Raw genomic sequence first — 15,871 nt, forward strand, 5'->3', positions numbered from 1 at the left:
TACATTATGTGAGACACAGCAATTGTGACACGTAGAATACGTGGGGCCACAAAAACTGTGGAGTACATATTAACGCACTCACAGCTGGTATAGACACTTGTGTTGTGATGCGGTAATCGGCAGGGACACACGGCTCAAGGGGACCCGTGTAGCACCCATATGGTCACTTTATTAATTAAGTTCATTAAATAAGATTTCAAGTTCATGTATTTCACATTGAAGTCATGTTTCACGTCATGTTATGTTCAAGTTTACGTTCATGTCGAGTTTCAAGTTCATGCCAATTATGGTAACCACAGGAGACAAGAATATATTTCAAGTTCATGTTTATGTCATGTTATGTTCAAGTTCATGTCATGTTCAAGTTCACGTTCATGTTATGTCATGTTCACGTACACGTTATGTTCCCAGTTCACATTTATGTTATGTCATGCTCAGGTTCATGTTATGTTCAAGCTCATGTTCAAATTATGTATATTCATGTTCATTCTATGTTGAAGTTCACGTTCATGCTATGTTGCTAGTCCATGTTATGTTTTAAGTTCACATACATGCCATGTCACATCAAGCTAAGTTTCAGTTTCAGTTCAAGTTATGTCATTTATGCCATGTTATATATCAAGTTATGCTATGCTTACTTATGACTTTGATTATGCATTCATGCTTTTACTGAAATGCATGCATCATTAACTTGTGTGGAAGTTCCTGTTAACTTGCTGAGATTTGTAATCAAATCTCACTGTGGTAGTCCCAACTACCATTCCCCCCCGAATGGTAGGCGATGTGTCAGGATTAGAGCAGGGAGCAGACACTAGCAGACTGGAGGAGGTTGACTAGATGTCGTAGACGCAACACAGAACTTGCAGCCTCCATAGTTAGGTCTTTGGATAGTATTCTGGTATCGTTAGTCGAGTTACGCGATTTACTCAACGAACTAGCCCAATAGTATATTTTGGCAATGTAATTATGGAGGCAGGTCTTCATTGTTTTGAGATTACAGTCTTCTGAGACCCGTGTGGTAATTGTGGATGTTTTAAGTATGCATAGTTTATGTTTTAAGTATTTGGGATATTGTAAGTTTGGTGCATAGTATTGCTAAAAAAAAAAAAATTATCCGCTGCGAATATTACATAATGCTAGATGCATGTTAGGAACATTGCATCTTATATGTCATGAACGGGGGCAGGTAATCTTGTGTTACATGTCTCGACGCTTCGGATGTCCGTCCGATCCCAAGCAGAATCTGAGGGCATCACATTCGGTAAGCTATAGTGAGAGACAAATCGACCAATGTCTAGATTAGATGAAACAACAGAAAGTAAAACCCATTTCATATATCTAGTGTCTTACTTTAAATCCAGTACTTCAACCAAAAATTCTAGAGAATCGTCCTAACAAGGGGCAAATAATCTGATGTTGAGAAAGAGCAAAGCTAGACTCAGTACGGAAGCCTTGCACACAGACCAAATTTCTAGAATCTGGTCCATTCATTAGGTTCAGTGCGTTTTTAGTAATTTTTATTGAGAAATGTTTGATTTATTGTCTGTCTGGATATAGATGAGATGAGATGAATTTGGATGATTTGTGAATAGTAATAAAATTATTAATTGAAATTAAATGAGATTCATCTCACCTCTGTATCCAAACGGGGGGCCTATACAAAATTTTTACAAAAGTAAACTTATGAATTATCGTGGTTAGATGTGAGATGTAAGATTATAAAAATTTTCTAGTGTAAAATCTTTGCATACTAAACTGCCACTTCAATTTGTAAATTCATTGTTCTAACACTTCTCAACCAAACCGACCGGAATTATCAATACATTGTGTCTCGAGGCTTCTTAACTTGGCAATCAAATCTTAGGATGCATTGGCCCAAGTTCTAATACTGGTTGTCTGATACACTACTTTCAAACTTTATTTGCTATGCGAGGATTGACCAAGTTCGAAACTTTTGTTCAATTTTACCCGTGATTAGCAAAAAGTTTGTATGGCCCTTTCTACTCGTCTTGCCTCTCATTCGAGGTTAAGATCAGTAACTCATCCGAAAAGATAAAACTATAAACTCTTTGCCAAAAGTTCAAAAACTTCACTACTTATTTGTAAGAGGCAGCCAAGCACTATGCTGACCAACTTGCCGCTGTGGGCAAATCAATTGATGATGAAGACCTTATTACATATATTGTTAGTGGCATTCATCCTTCCTACACACCATTTGTTACTACTTTCTCCTTTGCTACTGGAGACCAACCTATGTCTTTTGAGACATTTCAATCTAAATTGTTAGATTTTGAAACCTTGTTTGAAATTTACACTCATACTGCCAACTCTCACTCGGCAACCTTTTCCATGTTTTCCAATAAACCAAAGAAGTCTTTTCCCCCCAAGAATAAACCCTTCAATTCCTTCAAAACCAAATACTCCAAGCTGCAACCTAAGTCCAATCATTCAGAATCAACACAGCAGGCTAAATCCTCCACCATTTTAAACAATAAACCCAAAGTGGCCAGTCAAATATGTGGAAAAACTAGTCATCAGGCCAAAGATTGTTATCGTAGACGGATTTTTCCTATGCGACATCCACCCTCCGAAGTTGCTGCAATGTTTGCTCAGCCAAATGTTGCTCACATTGAATAGGGTGATCAACCTTGGTATGCTAACAATGCAGCCAACAACCACATTATATAAGCACTTGAGAACCTTAACATACAAAAGCCTTTTCAAGGTCACGAATCTGTGACAATTGGCAATGGATCTGCTCTTCCTATTGCAAACACAGGTTCTTCATTATATTTGAAACAAGTTTTACATTGTCCAAATCTTCATGGTGAAAGACAATCAAATCAAGAAAATCCTTTTGCAAGGCAGAATTGAAGATGGTCCATATCCCGTGCAGTTAAGGAAGCTCTTCACCAATAAACTGAGGTAACCTACTACTTTTCTTCGAGTTAAGATCACTGGTTCCATCTGGCACAATTAATTAGGCCACACAGCTCATGACATTGTTTAGTTTTTAGTTAAGAATTTTTAATTACTTGTAAGACTGTTCATCCGGGCCGGATTTTTTTTCCGGCCCGGTCTGGAACCCGGGTATCCGGGTTCCGGTTCAGGTTTTCGGCCCTGATCAAATTCAGGCCGGAACCCGCATTACAAAACCCGGACCTATACGGTCCGGTCCGGGTATGAAACCAGGTAAATCCGAATTGAAAATCTGGTACCCGGATTTATATATATTTTTAAAAAAAATTCTTCATTCCCCACTCGGTACTCTTCTATCTCTTTCTGAAGGCTAGGGTTTTCGCCCCCCTCTTCTATCTCATTCCATGGAGTCCCGTCAAGTCCCAAAGCCGCAACTTCATATCTCTAATGCTCTCTCTCTCTCTCTCTGTATCTCTTATCTTCGAGTTTCCGAGGTTGGTGTTCTACATGATCGAGATCCATAGAGGTTCTCAATGTGTTAGGAACCAGCTCCATTGTCTTAGATAGAAAGCATGAACTATCAGCATTTTTACCATTGACGTCTTCCACTTCCATTATTAATGCTTCACCCATTTTAGATTTCAGCGGAGCCATGGGCAGATTCAGGTCAAGTGGTAGCTGAGGTTGATCTTTCTCTCGCTGATGTGTCTGTCTCGCCGGTGACCTTTCGGTAACTCTCTCTCACGATCTGTAAACAATGAATGTAAATATGGGTAGATCTGGTGGTTCGGTGAACTGGGTCTCTTCTTTGTGCTTGGAACTTGTCGAATGGGATTTTTGCTCTGTTTTGCCGTTCCCTTTTCTCTTCCATAAAAAAAATGAATATAAATATGGGTAGATCTGGTGATTCGATGAACAATGAATGTAAATATGGTTAAATCTTTGGATTTTTCTCAAATGTTTTTTCTTTTCTCTTCCTCCCCGTTGATGGGTATTTTTCAAGCTTCGAGTAAATAAAATAGGTACCAAATTTTTTCCTCTGAGTTTGGGTTTATTTAGTTAGAAAGTTATGAACTTTAGACTCTTTTTTTGGGTATCTTGTCTCAGTTGCTATAGGAGTTATTTATTTTAAGTTGCCATGCGCTACTTGCAAAGAAAATAGAAGAAAAGAGATAGAAAGAAAGGGCCTCCTGACATCTTAACATATGTAGGAATAAATTGGGTAACAATGACAATCATCTCTTGCGTGGACTGTAATCGTGATGATCGAAGTTTAGCCAAACTCAAATCATTGTCATTTCCATTTCTTAATTGGGTAACATGTGTAGGAATACATCGTTGCTTCTTTTTTTTGGAAAGTGAGTTAACAAATTTTTAGGCTTCTAAGTTTTTTTTTAAACCTTTGGTTATAACTTTTTAAACCTTTAAATCTTTTTGCTAATCATCTAAAGTTTTGGTTTGTTTCTGTTTCTCTTTTGATGAACTGCAGGTGGATTTGTGAGTGAAATGCTTGCTAGTGGACCTGAAGGACCCATACCATCATCTATTTCTGTTTTGAAAAAGTTAAAAGATTTATGAGTGAAGATATTCTGGATCACTCTGTTAAATGATACATGTATTCGTATTTCTTTGTTAGTTATACTGATTGTGATTCTGTTTGTGCATTCCACCCTATTTGTGTATCCCATTTTACATTTATTTTCATAAAAAAATATTTTCCCCTTGAGTTTTCTTCATTCGGTAATGATTATAAATTTTGATATTGAATTATTGGTAACTGCATGGAAAATTTAGTGCTATATAGATTTCCAATTTGCATGACTTTATTTCTTACACTTAAATAATTTTTAGTTTGACAAAATGCTGCTTATGAATGCTAGCATGATTTTTTAGTTTGAAAATAATCTAATAATACTTCCATGTGATGGTTTCTTGCAGGAGGTCTAGTAGCATCAATGATAAAAGACAATGAATCCATGCTATACAGAGACAAAAACTAATGAGGATGAAAAAAACCTTTCAGGGAATAATGGAATAAGGAGCAAGAAAAAACAGAAGACCAAGCTTTTTAGTTTATTGTTGTGTATTGGAGTATGATTAAAACAATGTATGTGTTTTGTAATATTCTTAGCAAATTAATTCAAACAATGTAATATGTAGTGGATGGCATCATGTATGACCCATGCATTTTGATTTGATTTGATTTTATAAAATCATTTTAATTCTACATCAAATATCATGTAAACAATATAAGCTTTTATGTTAAAAAAAAAACCGTGCTGGACCCGAAACCCGGATTCTGGGTTTTAAAGAACCCGGATGAATCTGGGTTCCGGCCCGGGTCTGACTCGGGCTAATATGATCTGGGTTTCGGCCCGGATTTGAATTCCGTGTTCCGACCCAAGAATCTTCCTAATTACTTGTACCCAATACTAGTTTGTATAAAGTTATTTATGAACCTTGTCAAATCTCAGAATAAAAGGCTTCAATTTTATCCTTCTACTAGAAAGGCTTCTCATCCTCTTGAACTAATCCACTATGATGTATGGTCCTCTCCAGTTCAGTCTACTACAGGTTATTCATACTATGTTCTTTTCATTGATGACTACTCAAGGTTCACTGGGATGTTTCCTCTCAAGTTAAAAGTTGATGTCCTTCATTGCTTCATTACATAGAAAAGGCTGGCTGAAAATATTTTCTCCCACAAAATTAAATGTCTAATATGATGGAGGGGAGAATTCACCTCTCCCCCATTTAAGCAATTCCTTGACACAGATGGAATTCACCATTGAGTTTCATGTTCCTATACAGTACAACAAATTGATCACAATGAAACAAAACATAGGCATATCTTTGAAACAAGTCTAAGTCTACTTGCCACTTGCCACTTACCTTCCACCTATTGGCCTAATGCCTTCACCACAACAGTGTATCTCATAATCAGGCTTCCCACTACCAATATTGAGATTAAATCACTATACCTAAAGTTATGTCATAAAGTTCCTGATTACAATCTTGTTAAGACCCTATACTAAGCACAAGCTTTAATATAGAACCAAAAGGTGTATTTTCTTGGTTGTGGTGCAAATCACCAGGGCTATAGATGTTTAGATCCCATTACACAGAGGTTTTGTCTTTCACCAGGTTACATTTGATGACCATTCATTTCCAGCAAGGGATATGTTGGCTTCTTCTCCTTTACCATGCAAGGAATAGGCCTTAGGTATTGTCTCTTCTCCCTCTATTTCAATTCCTTTCTCTTTGACTATTTCCCCTTCACCTCTCTTTTATTGAGCCTTCCAATTTCCCTCCTCAGATCTCACCACTTCAAACTTATATTTCAACGGCACCTACTGGTACTTCTACTTCAGAAGCACGACCAACACCCTTCTTCTGTTTCTATTCCTACTCTCTCTTCCTTTCATCCAATGATTACCAGAGCCAAAGCAGGCACTCCTCGCCCTCATAGTTTCTCTAAGTATTATCTATACTACTCAACCCATCATCCTATAAACGTTTTTCCTTCTCCTATAATGCCTGCAGAGTCCACTTTCTTTACTCAAGCTTCAAAGTCTTTGAAATGGAAAACTGCCATGAAAGAAAAATCTAATGCTCCTATTGCCAATCAAACTTGGACACCCTATCCAAGACCCTTAAATCAAAATACCATCCACTAGGAGGTACGGAGAGTTAGCTCTTATTACCTAAAATCAACTTCAATAACACAACTCTAAAATCTAGAAAGCTCCATAAAATATTAATTCATTTACTCAACCCAAATATCTATATTCATTCATAGGGACAATAAAGAAATTCTCAATAACATAAATTAAAAACTCTCCAAAGACTTGAAAATATCCTTAACTCATTAAATCAAAATAACCGAAAATAAATCAATTCACTAACTACGACTCTCAAATAAGCACTTGTACCCTCAGGCACTTATTCCACTACGATCATCACACCTTGCTAAAACTTCCTACTCTTGTTCTCCAATTGAACCATCAAAATTATCTGAAAAATATTTGGAGATAAGAGATGAGTTATCAACAACTCAGTAAGTAGAGAATATATACTAGTGTATAAACATGAGCATTTATCAGAATTTAGAATGCTGAACCAAATATTTTTCTTTCAGAATGCAAAATCAGAATACTTGTTTTCAGAATGTGAAATCATAACATGTTACCAAAAATATAAGAGCGAAATTTTCAGAAAACATTCTTATGCAAAATTTTCCTTGGCAGAGCATAACTAAACATATTCATCTTATCTTATCATATCAGAACAGAGACCATGTTTAACCCCTTGGTAGGGTTGTGCAAACTCTAGTAGCTAATCGAGCAGAAACAGAATGTGAATCTTCCCCTTATTCATTCTCGGAGCCCCGAATGTGCACACATGAAATATCACGCAGAAAACCACTTTGTTTTCAAAGAGGGTGCACGAAAAACAGAAAAGTTGATACCAACCTGAATAGAAGCCACAGTTTTACACCCATGGTAAAGTTAGGATGAAACAGAAATAGAAACAGAATGTTATGCCAGAGGTTTTCAAAAATCACATCATATCATATCAGAGTACAGATCATCCTCATAATAGAAAATAATTTTATCACAAAAATATAATTTATGCACAAAGTTTTATATACATTCTCTTTTGCACAGTTCAGAAACAAAATTCCAAAATAGCTTATGTCTACACCAGTTATGCAAGAAAAAAAGACTTTATTCTTAAACAGAATCTCATGAGTAATGCAAAATAAATAACTGGGGTAGTTCAAATTTCTTTTCATAACAAACATGCATACTTTTCAAAAATCAACCTCAGCCCACTTTATTTTATGCAAAGTCTAATATAGGAACCTTGCTTACCAGAACTTTTTAGCTTAACAGAAATTTTCCATAACAGTACTGAACAAAATCAATCGTCACCTATAAAATAGCCATGTACTCCATAAATTTCCAATCAAACACGTATATCAATGCTTAAACCTGAAATACTACACAACCCAATTTTCCTTAAAAGAATCAATCTACAACTCTTACAACCCTAAACTCTAATTACTTCCCAAATTACCCGATATCAAGTAACAGTTCTGACCTATACATTAATTCTAAAATAAAATATAATTTTTGTCCCAATATAAAGGAAAACTAGACCCAATTTAAAAGAATATAATTACAAATTTTCTGAAAAACGTTGAGGCTCTGGCTTATAACTCAAGGGTAAAATCGTAATATCTTAAATCTAATATTCCCTAACCTTACGTAAAGAGCAAAACACTTCTATATGCAAGGCAACATTTTTAATGGAACCAGAAATGCATGTGATAGAAAACTCACCTAAACTATAAACTTAAACCAACTAAACGCTAACGACACTAATGGGATCCACTAAAACTGAAACTTGTTTTCAAGTTTGAAAAAGGAGGCAGCGACAAGGCTCACCGAGGAAGGAGGCTGCACCAGGGATTCAGTTGGAGCTGGGCGGCTTCGGTGGATACGCTGGCAGCTGAGTACAGAGAGATAGAGCGATGAAAAGAGACCCACTGGTGAGAGGAAAAAAAAGATTACGTGAAAAAGATAGAGGAAACGGAGAGAAAGTGACACGGAGGTGCTGTTAGTGGCTTACCAAGAGGGGCGCGACGGACTATGAGAAGGGTGGAGTGACCGTAGAAGTTTTCTATGCCGGTGGTAACGACGTGGAGGGGCTGGCACCGTGTGTGGTGGCTTTGAATGGAAAGGGAACTGGGCTGTTGTTGCTCTGTTTTCGGGGGCTAAAACAAGGGACAACAGTTGGGTTTTTCCGTGAGAGGGGTTGCTCACAGTGGTGCTAACAGTGGCTTAGGGCGGGGTGCGACGGTGGGGGGCAAGTCTGATCTGTAGGGTTGCTGCTACGGGAAAGACGTTGGTGGCAACGGCTGGGTTGTGTCTGCTTGAAGGTGTGGTGCGGTGGCAGTGATAAACCGAGATAAAAAGGAGAAAAACTGAAGTGTCTAATCTAGTTTTTTGTTAAGGTTGATGAATGTGCAAATATATATACGAAACAGACAAAACCCTAGATAAAACTGGAATGAGAGACGTGCATGAAGAGGTGAAACGTGAGACCATGCATGCCGTGGTGTCTAGAATCGTTTTCACGGGCTTGGGCTCTCTAGCCTAAAAAAAAATATTTGGCGCACGCCTCTAATCTTGTATGGGATTATGCATGAGCTTTTTCTCTAAGTTTTTGGGCCTCACGTCAACCTAAAAAAAATATACTTGTTAATCCAATGTGGGCTTTTCTTACCTATAAACCTAAAAATTTTGTAAAACGGGCTTGGCTGGGTCTGGGTGTTACACTGTAAATGGGTTTACAAGGTTAAGCAAAAATCTGACAAGTCTCTTGACAGATATAAAGCAAGATTAGTTGCTCGAGGATTTGAGCAACGTGATGTTTTTGATATCATAGAGACTTTCAGTCCTGTAATCAAGCTCCCAACCAATCGAATAGCCCTCACTCTTATAGTACACTACAACTAGCCTATTAAACAATTTGCAAGAAACTGTGTATATCGAACAACCCTAACAATTTAAACATCCTCAATTTTCCAACCATATGGACAAACTCCCTAAGTCTCTATGGCCTCAAGAAAGCCCTTAGAGCATGGTCCCATCGATTTTCACAGGCTCTTTCAGCACTTGGATTTATGGACTTACAAGTCGGTCAATCTTTGTTCATTTTTCACAGGGCCAAAACCCATATGTTCCTATTAGTCTATGTTCCAAAACCCATATGTTCCAATTAGTCTATGTTTATGACATTATTGTCACAGGGACTTGTCCTCATCATATCTTGGCTCTAATTCAACTACTTCAGCAATAATTTATTGTTAAAGACTTGGGGTCCATGGCATTTTTATTTGTATCCAAGCTATAAAGAACATGTCTCACCACCAGTCGTGATCGTTAACCTGCAAGTTGTTAAGTGGGCGACACAGTGTGCCTGAGACTCCTCTGATGCTTAAGTCGGCGATAAGTGAGAGATAATAATTCAATAATGCTAAAATCAGATCAGTCAAAGGTTACTCATTGCCCCTATATATAGGCATGGAGAATATTGGATGAATACTATAAATTGATTAACTTTGCACAATGCTTAGCCATTAGGAGGCTTATCCCTGATATATCGAAATTATCTGATCACCACGTGGTCCATATTCATAATATGAGGTTTATCCCTCCCTAGTAAATAGGGCGGCTAGGGTCTTCATTAAGCTACACGACTCCTTTGAGTCCTTTATGAATGATGGGCCTTGGGTCTCTAGTTTGGGCCAGACCAATATTAATTCCTCTAGTTATCTCGCTAAGTCCTCTCGCAGGTAAGCGTGGGGAATTCATAATGAAGGAATCATAAAAATCTTGCTTTACTCAGTCGAGGATGTTTGAGACCCTAGACTACCCCATACATTACCCAATAAATGTCGCCATGTTCTCTTTTAGTCGCGTAATTTAGTCAAGTAATAATAGTTTGCAATTATCACCTGCTCTTCATTTGCCTACTCCTTCTCATATTTCGTCGTCTTCTTTCTGATTTCTTCCTTTCTTTTTTACGTTCTTGAGACCCCACTATCTTGAGTTCTTTATCTGCAACTCTAACCTTTCCCATTTCTTCTTTTCTCTCTGCTTCTTTGTCATCATCATGGCAAACGAAACACATCCCAAACCCCTACTGTCCAAGAGTCTTCTTCTACAAAAGATGTTCTATACTTCGAAGGTTTTGGGTGGTGCTCCACCCTCACTGCCAGAGACTTGACGAATATATGCAACACCTACGAGATCCCAGATTTAATACTCTTGGAACTCCCTCGCCTTGGCTGTGTTGATGAAGAGGGGTTCGCTGAAAAGGTTACTCTTCTCGTCTGTGCCCTAACCCATGGTTTGCGAATTCTTTTCTGTCACCCAGTACTAGACATTCTTGATCTTCTTAGGCTAGCCCCTGCACAGCTTCATTCTCATGTGTTGCAGGTTCTTCTTTGTTCTTGCATTGTGTTTCGCTTAGTTTTGGAACTTGCTAGGAAATAATACCCAGATTTAACTGCCCAAGATTTTCTAGCATTTTATTCTTTAAGGAGCTCTCTGGGTAACATTTGCAGCTTTTGGATTAGGAAGCAGCGGTAGGCCAGTTTTGAAAGTCGTCACTCAAACGCCAAACAATGGACGAGGAAGTTTTTCTTGGTCTCTTGCGTAGCTTGGGAATTTCCCAATTAGAGCTACTTGGAGTAAAATTCCCAATGACAAGGGCTTGATGGTGGCTTTGGAACCTCTATCTGAACGGGAGCAATCCCGTGTCGACATGGTTGCCGCCTGGGCTGAGCATGAGGATGACCTTTAGACTGAGGAGCTCTTGACACTCACCAACATTGATCGTTTCTTACCATTCGAAGGTCAAGGGTCTCCTCTTCCTAAACAAGGTCGTGGTGCCATCTCCCCTAATTAAACCTTCCTCTGAGTCTTCTCACAAGGCTTCACAGAAGCGTTCTCGCCAACCTTTTACAGATACACCTTCCCCTGCGGCGAAGAAGGGGGGGCCTGGCCGACCTCAGTGTATGCCACCTTCTACCCCCAATCACTCAATAGCAGGCACGGCTTCTCCAAATCTTGATGACGTCAAGGGTTTGATGGGTCAAGCCCTTTCTAACCAGGCAACTACGTTTGACTTTGATCTTCCTTCCTAACAATTTGATTCAGCATCTAGCCCAACCTTCGAATTTCCTAAATTCGAAGTTTCTGATTCACCAAGGGAAGCTTCTGAGGTATTATGGGTATGGGGCCGACGTGCTGCGACTTAGATCACACTTGTTGGCTAATCCCCATACTAGTGTGAGGCGCTTAGATTTGGGAATGTTTAAATCTGACGCAGCCTCGCATCAGTTTGTTGACGCCATTGGTCAGGACTCTATGCCCGATGCGACAGTCCTCGTCCACCTCCACCTTTCAGTGGTCCTAGCTAAGTAGCCTTTTATGAATAGTTGTCTCCCCCTGCTACATTTGTAACAGTCATTTGTAAACAATACAAACATTTTTGTACTTGCCTTTTGTACTTGTGCATGTTGGGAATACTTATTCAGTTTTGGCTTTTTATTATGCTACACTTTGCTTCGAATTCACGAGGCTCTTTCTTTCTACTTTGTGAATGCCTTGCTTTTTTTATATTTGTCGTTGTTGTCTTTTGCGCTCCTTTCCTCTAAACTGCAAGTCTTTGTACTTGACATTGGTGTTTAAGGGTTGCGTAGTCTGCTGACTTCCACGCCCTTTTTACGTGGCACCACGAGTCTTTGTACTCGTCATTGGTGTTTAAGGGTCGCATGGTCTGCTGACCTCCGCTCCCTTTTACTTCGCATTGCGGGTGTTTATACTCGTCATTGATGTTTAAAGGTCGCATGGTCTATTGACCTTCGCACCCTTTTTACTTAGTATTGCGAGTCTTTGTACTCATCATTGGTGTTTAAGGGTCACGTGGTATGCTTACCTCCACGCCCTTTTTGCTTGGCACATCAAGTTTTTGGTACTCGTTATTGGTGTTTAAGGGACGTGATGAGTGTACGAAAGTACATTGTAAATACCCTATTATTGGACTAAAATGCTAAAATGTGAATAGAAATCATAGAAATTAATTCGTGTTTTTGAACTTACCTTATATTTATTTTAGATATTTCTAAGCACAATTTTATGTTCAATTTCAGAATCTATAAAAGAGAGAGTTAAAGCCCAGTCAAATTCAAATGAATTTTTGATTTTGAATAATTCCCAAGAGTTTTCAACGAAACATGACTTTTGAGTTGAACAAGACTTTCAAGTAATAAGAACTCTTCATTTTCAATGTGGGCTGACTTTCAATGTGGATAAACATGTGGATTTTTAGCAAAGCAATGATGCTTCAACATGAGAAGACTTCAACATTAGGATAACTTTCCAAAATATCAAATAAATGATAACTTCAAATAAGGTGGTAGGTGAGGATTGTACGGGTGAGAGTTGTTTTTAGAAAATATCAAATAAAGGATAACCTTGCAAGTATAGAGATATGAGTAGGTTGGTTGGTGGGGACGTACAAGGGGCTTTACAAATCTAATAGATTGGTAGGTGATCATCATTTTCACATGGATTAATTAGTTTTTTAGGTTGGTTGGTAGATAAATGAGAGAGAATTTTACTGAATTAGGACTCTTCAATTGCAAACAATGAGGAAGCTTCTCAAACCAACGGATAGACTTTTCAACAAGCAGATTTTCAACCAAGTTAAACGGGTAACTTTTCAAATAAGATAGGAGAGTTTTAAAGGGAGGATGTACAGGGCTGGTGGAGAAAAAAAAAGAATATATTTTTTTGGTACTCCCATGAAGAACTAAAGTTTAGGTAAAGCCTAGGGTAGAAATTAATTGGTGAAAATGTTTTGACTATATTTCAATTCATAGATTAAGCTTTATTGTTCAAGATTCTAGGATTGAATTTTCTATTTGTTTTAGATATTATAAGTTTGAGACAATCATATTAAATCTTGTTATGATTTGATTTTGTTAAGCTATAGGATTATGAATATATGATTGTGACTTAAACAGGTTTTCCATGCCATTGATGTGATATTTTGCTACACTATTATTTGTGAACATAGTGTCGTCTTTATATCTGATATTCCTTTTTATACATGAAAATTGTGGTTTGTAAATGGAAAATAGATTCTAAAGTTAAATTTGTGAAATTAGATGAGCCTATTGTCGTATCTTCCAATTGAAAATTTTGTGTTATAATTCTTAATTGTGTGTATAGTTTGGACTGAAAAAAGTCAAAGTGTTAGATCCGGTTGATGGAAACCTGAAGCTTTACTTGCCTTTTTATTTGTGCCCTAATCTCATTTTAATTACATGTTTTACGTAGAATTCAAAATACTTTTCAGATTCTTGTCATCTTCTCATTTGATCTTTTCCTTTAAGCTTGCATCTTGTAGTATTTCTTTAGTCTCCCTCTGGATCGACATCATTACACAATATGATGATGTAATGGAAAGGGGGGACTCGCTGAATTTGGCAAACGCATGTCGCGAAAATGGATGGCTTTTGAGATCTCCAAGGCCCCTGGGAAATGAATCGTCAAGCAGGGTGTTTGCTAGATTTTCGCCCAAAAAGGGCGTTAGTCAGTTACTCATTTAATAACTGCCATTTATGCACAACAGAACGGACGAAGCATGGACAATTACACATCTAAGTGGCGACAGTGCAGCAGACTGTCAGCGACATTATATCCCAAGTTGTGGGAAGGTTAATCGACAAGCGGGGCAGCACCGTCAATCACTTAATTCTACTTGCGCCCACGTAAAGGGAATTAGCGGGATAACTAGAGGGACCTTTATAGTCCTTCATAAGGAATGGGCCCAGTTTGGAGGTCCAACCCAATGGATGGCGAGAACGAGGTCATTGAGTAGATCTTTGAGGCCAATAAGACTTCATTCGGTAACTGTCAAATATAACAGAACAAATAGTTAATCCAAGGAGTTGGGATAAACCCAACATCTCTGGAATGAGTATCACATCAAATGAATAAGGTAATAAGAGCAACGAGAAGATCAGACCGAACAAGATAACCATCAATGATATTTATCGATAATCTGCTACACCTATATATATAGTAAGAATGTGATGGGTACATGTAACTATTCATTGAACCAGGATATTAGTGGTAACTCATTCTATGTATCATTGACTTAGGCATCAAAAGTGCTTCAGGCATGCTGGCCATCATCTTTATTTATTACAAGTAGAAGATTTTGATGGATCGTGGAACATATCCTTAACACAGTTTTTGAAGTTTAATGTATAGAGAAATAACAATAATTAATGCCCAAGAAAGCTAATGTATTTGAATCGTGCATCCCACCAAACACTGTTATGTTCAAATATTATAATTAATTATTCACGGACAGACAAGTAAAAATAATGCCCTAATTCGGCTACTGAATAATCGAGCAGCCGACCATTTTGCGTACTCGATGATGATCTTCCCTACAGATCAAATCTATACATTATAATTATATATTCAAATCCATGCATGCATACGTGTATGAGTTAGTAAGAAAACGTCAAACAATGAGATATTTAACAAAAGAAAACGTCAGCTGAAAAAGTAAAAAGTAAACAAACACATGAGCTGGACGATATAATATAGCACGATTATATATATTGGTAATAATTATTAAGATATTATCCCTCTTGGCTTGAACTATTTATCAAGATCCCTCTTACGGTACTAGAGCTAGTGACTGTTTGGTATAATCAGTTCATGCCAGATATTTTTACATACATAAATAGCGAGACATATTAAAAAAAACATATACATCATTATGACAGGTGTTGAGCTTGATATTATTAAATGCAAGGCCGTCCATCTGCTTAATCTCAATTGTCAATTACGGTAGGTGATGAGCGCATTAAATTCCCCACACACACACACACACATATATATATATATAGTTTTTACTTGTTTTAATATATATCTACATACCTCTGTATTACATTTTTATCATTCAATTTTACAATGAGTTAGGTTGTGTTTTGGAAGGAAATATTGGTATCCTGATTGATATGTGTCTATATGGTATCCCCTATGACTGATGCTAGTAGTAGATTTGGAATTGCGTGCTTATCTTTTACGAACGTGGAGAAATATTTGGTTTTTGCCTAAAGAGTCGGGCAGAATAGTATGTTTAAGTTCATCGCTTGTTATTTTTTAATTTTTTTTTTCATATTTTTTACTATATTTAAATATTTAAAAAATAAAAAATAATAATATTAACTTATTCTTAAAATTACTTCTTTAATTATTAAATAAAAAAAAATTATCAAACAATCAAATTGAGCGATACAATTAAAAAGCAAAGCAGTTTTTTCCTTTGCCTAAAATATTTGGAATTGTGA

Source organism: Juglans microcarpa x Juglans regia, chromosome 1D (genome assembly GCF_004785595.1).
Source record: "Juglans microcarpa x Juglans regia isolate MS1-56 chromosome 1D, Jm3101_v1.0, whole genome shotgun sequence".
NCBI lineage: Eukaryota > Viridiplantae > Streptophyta > Magnoliopsida > Fagales > Juglandaceae > Juglans > Juglans microcarpa x Juglans regia.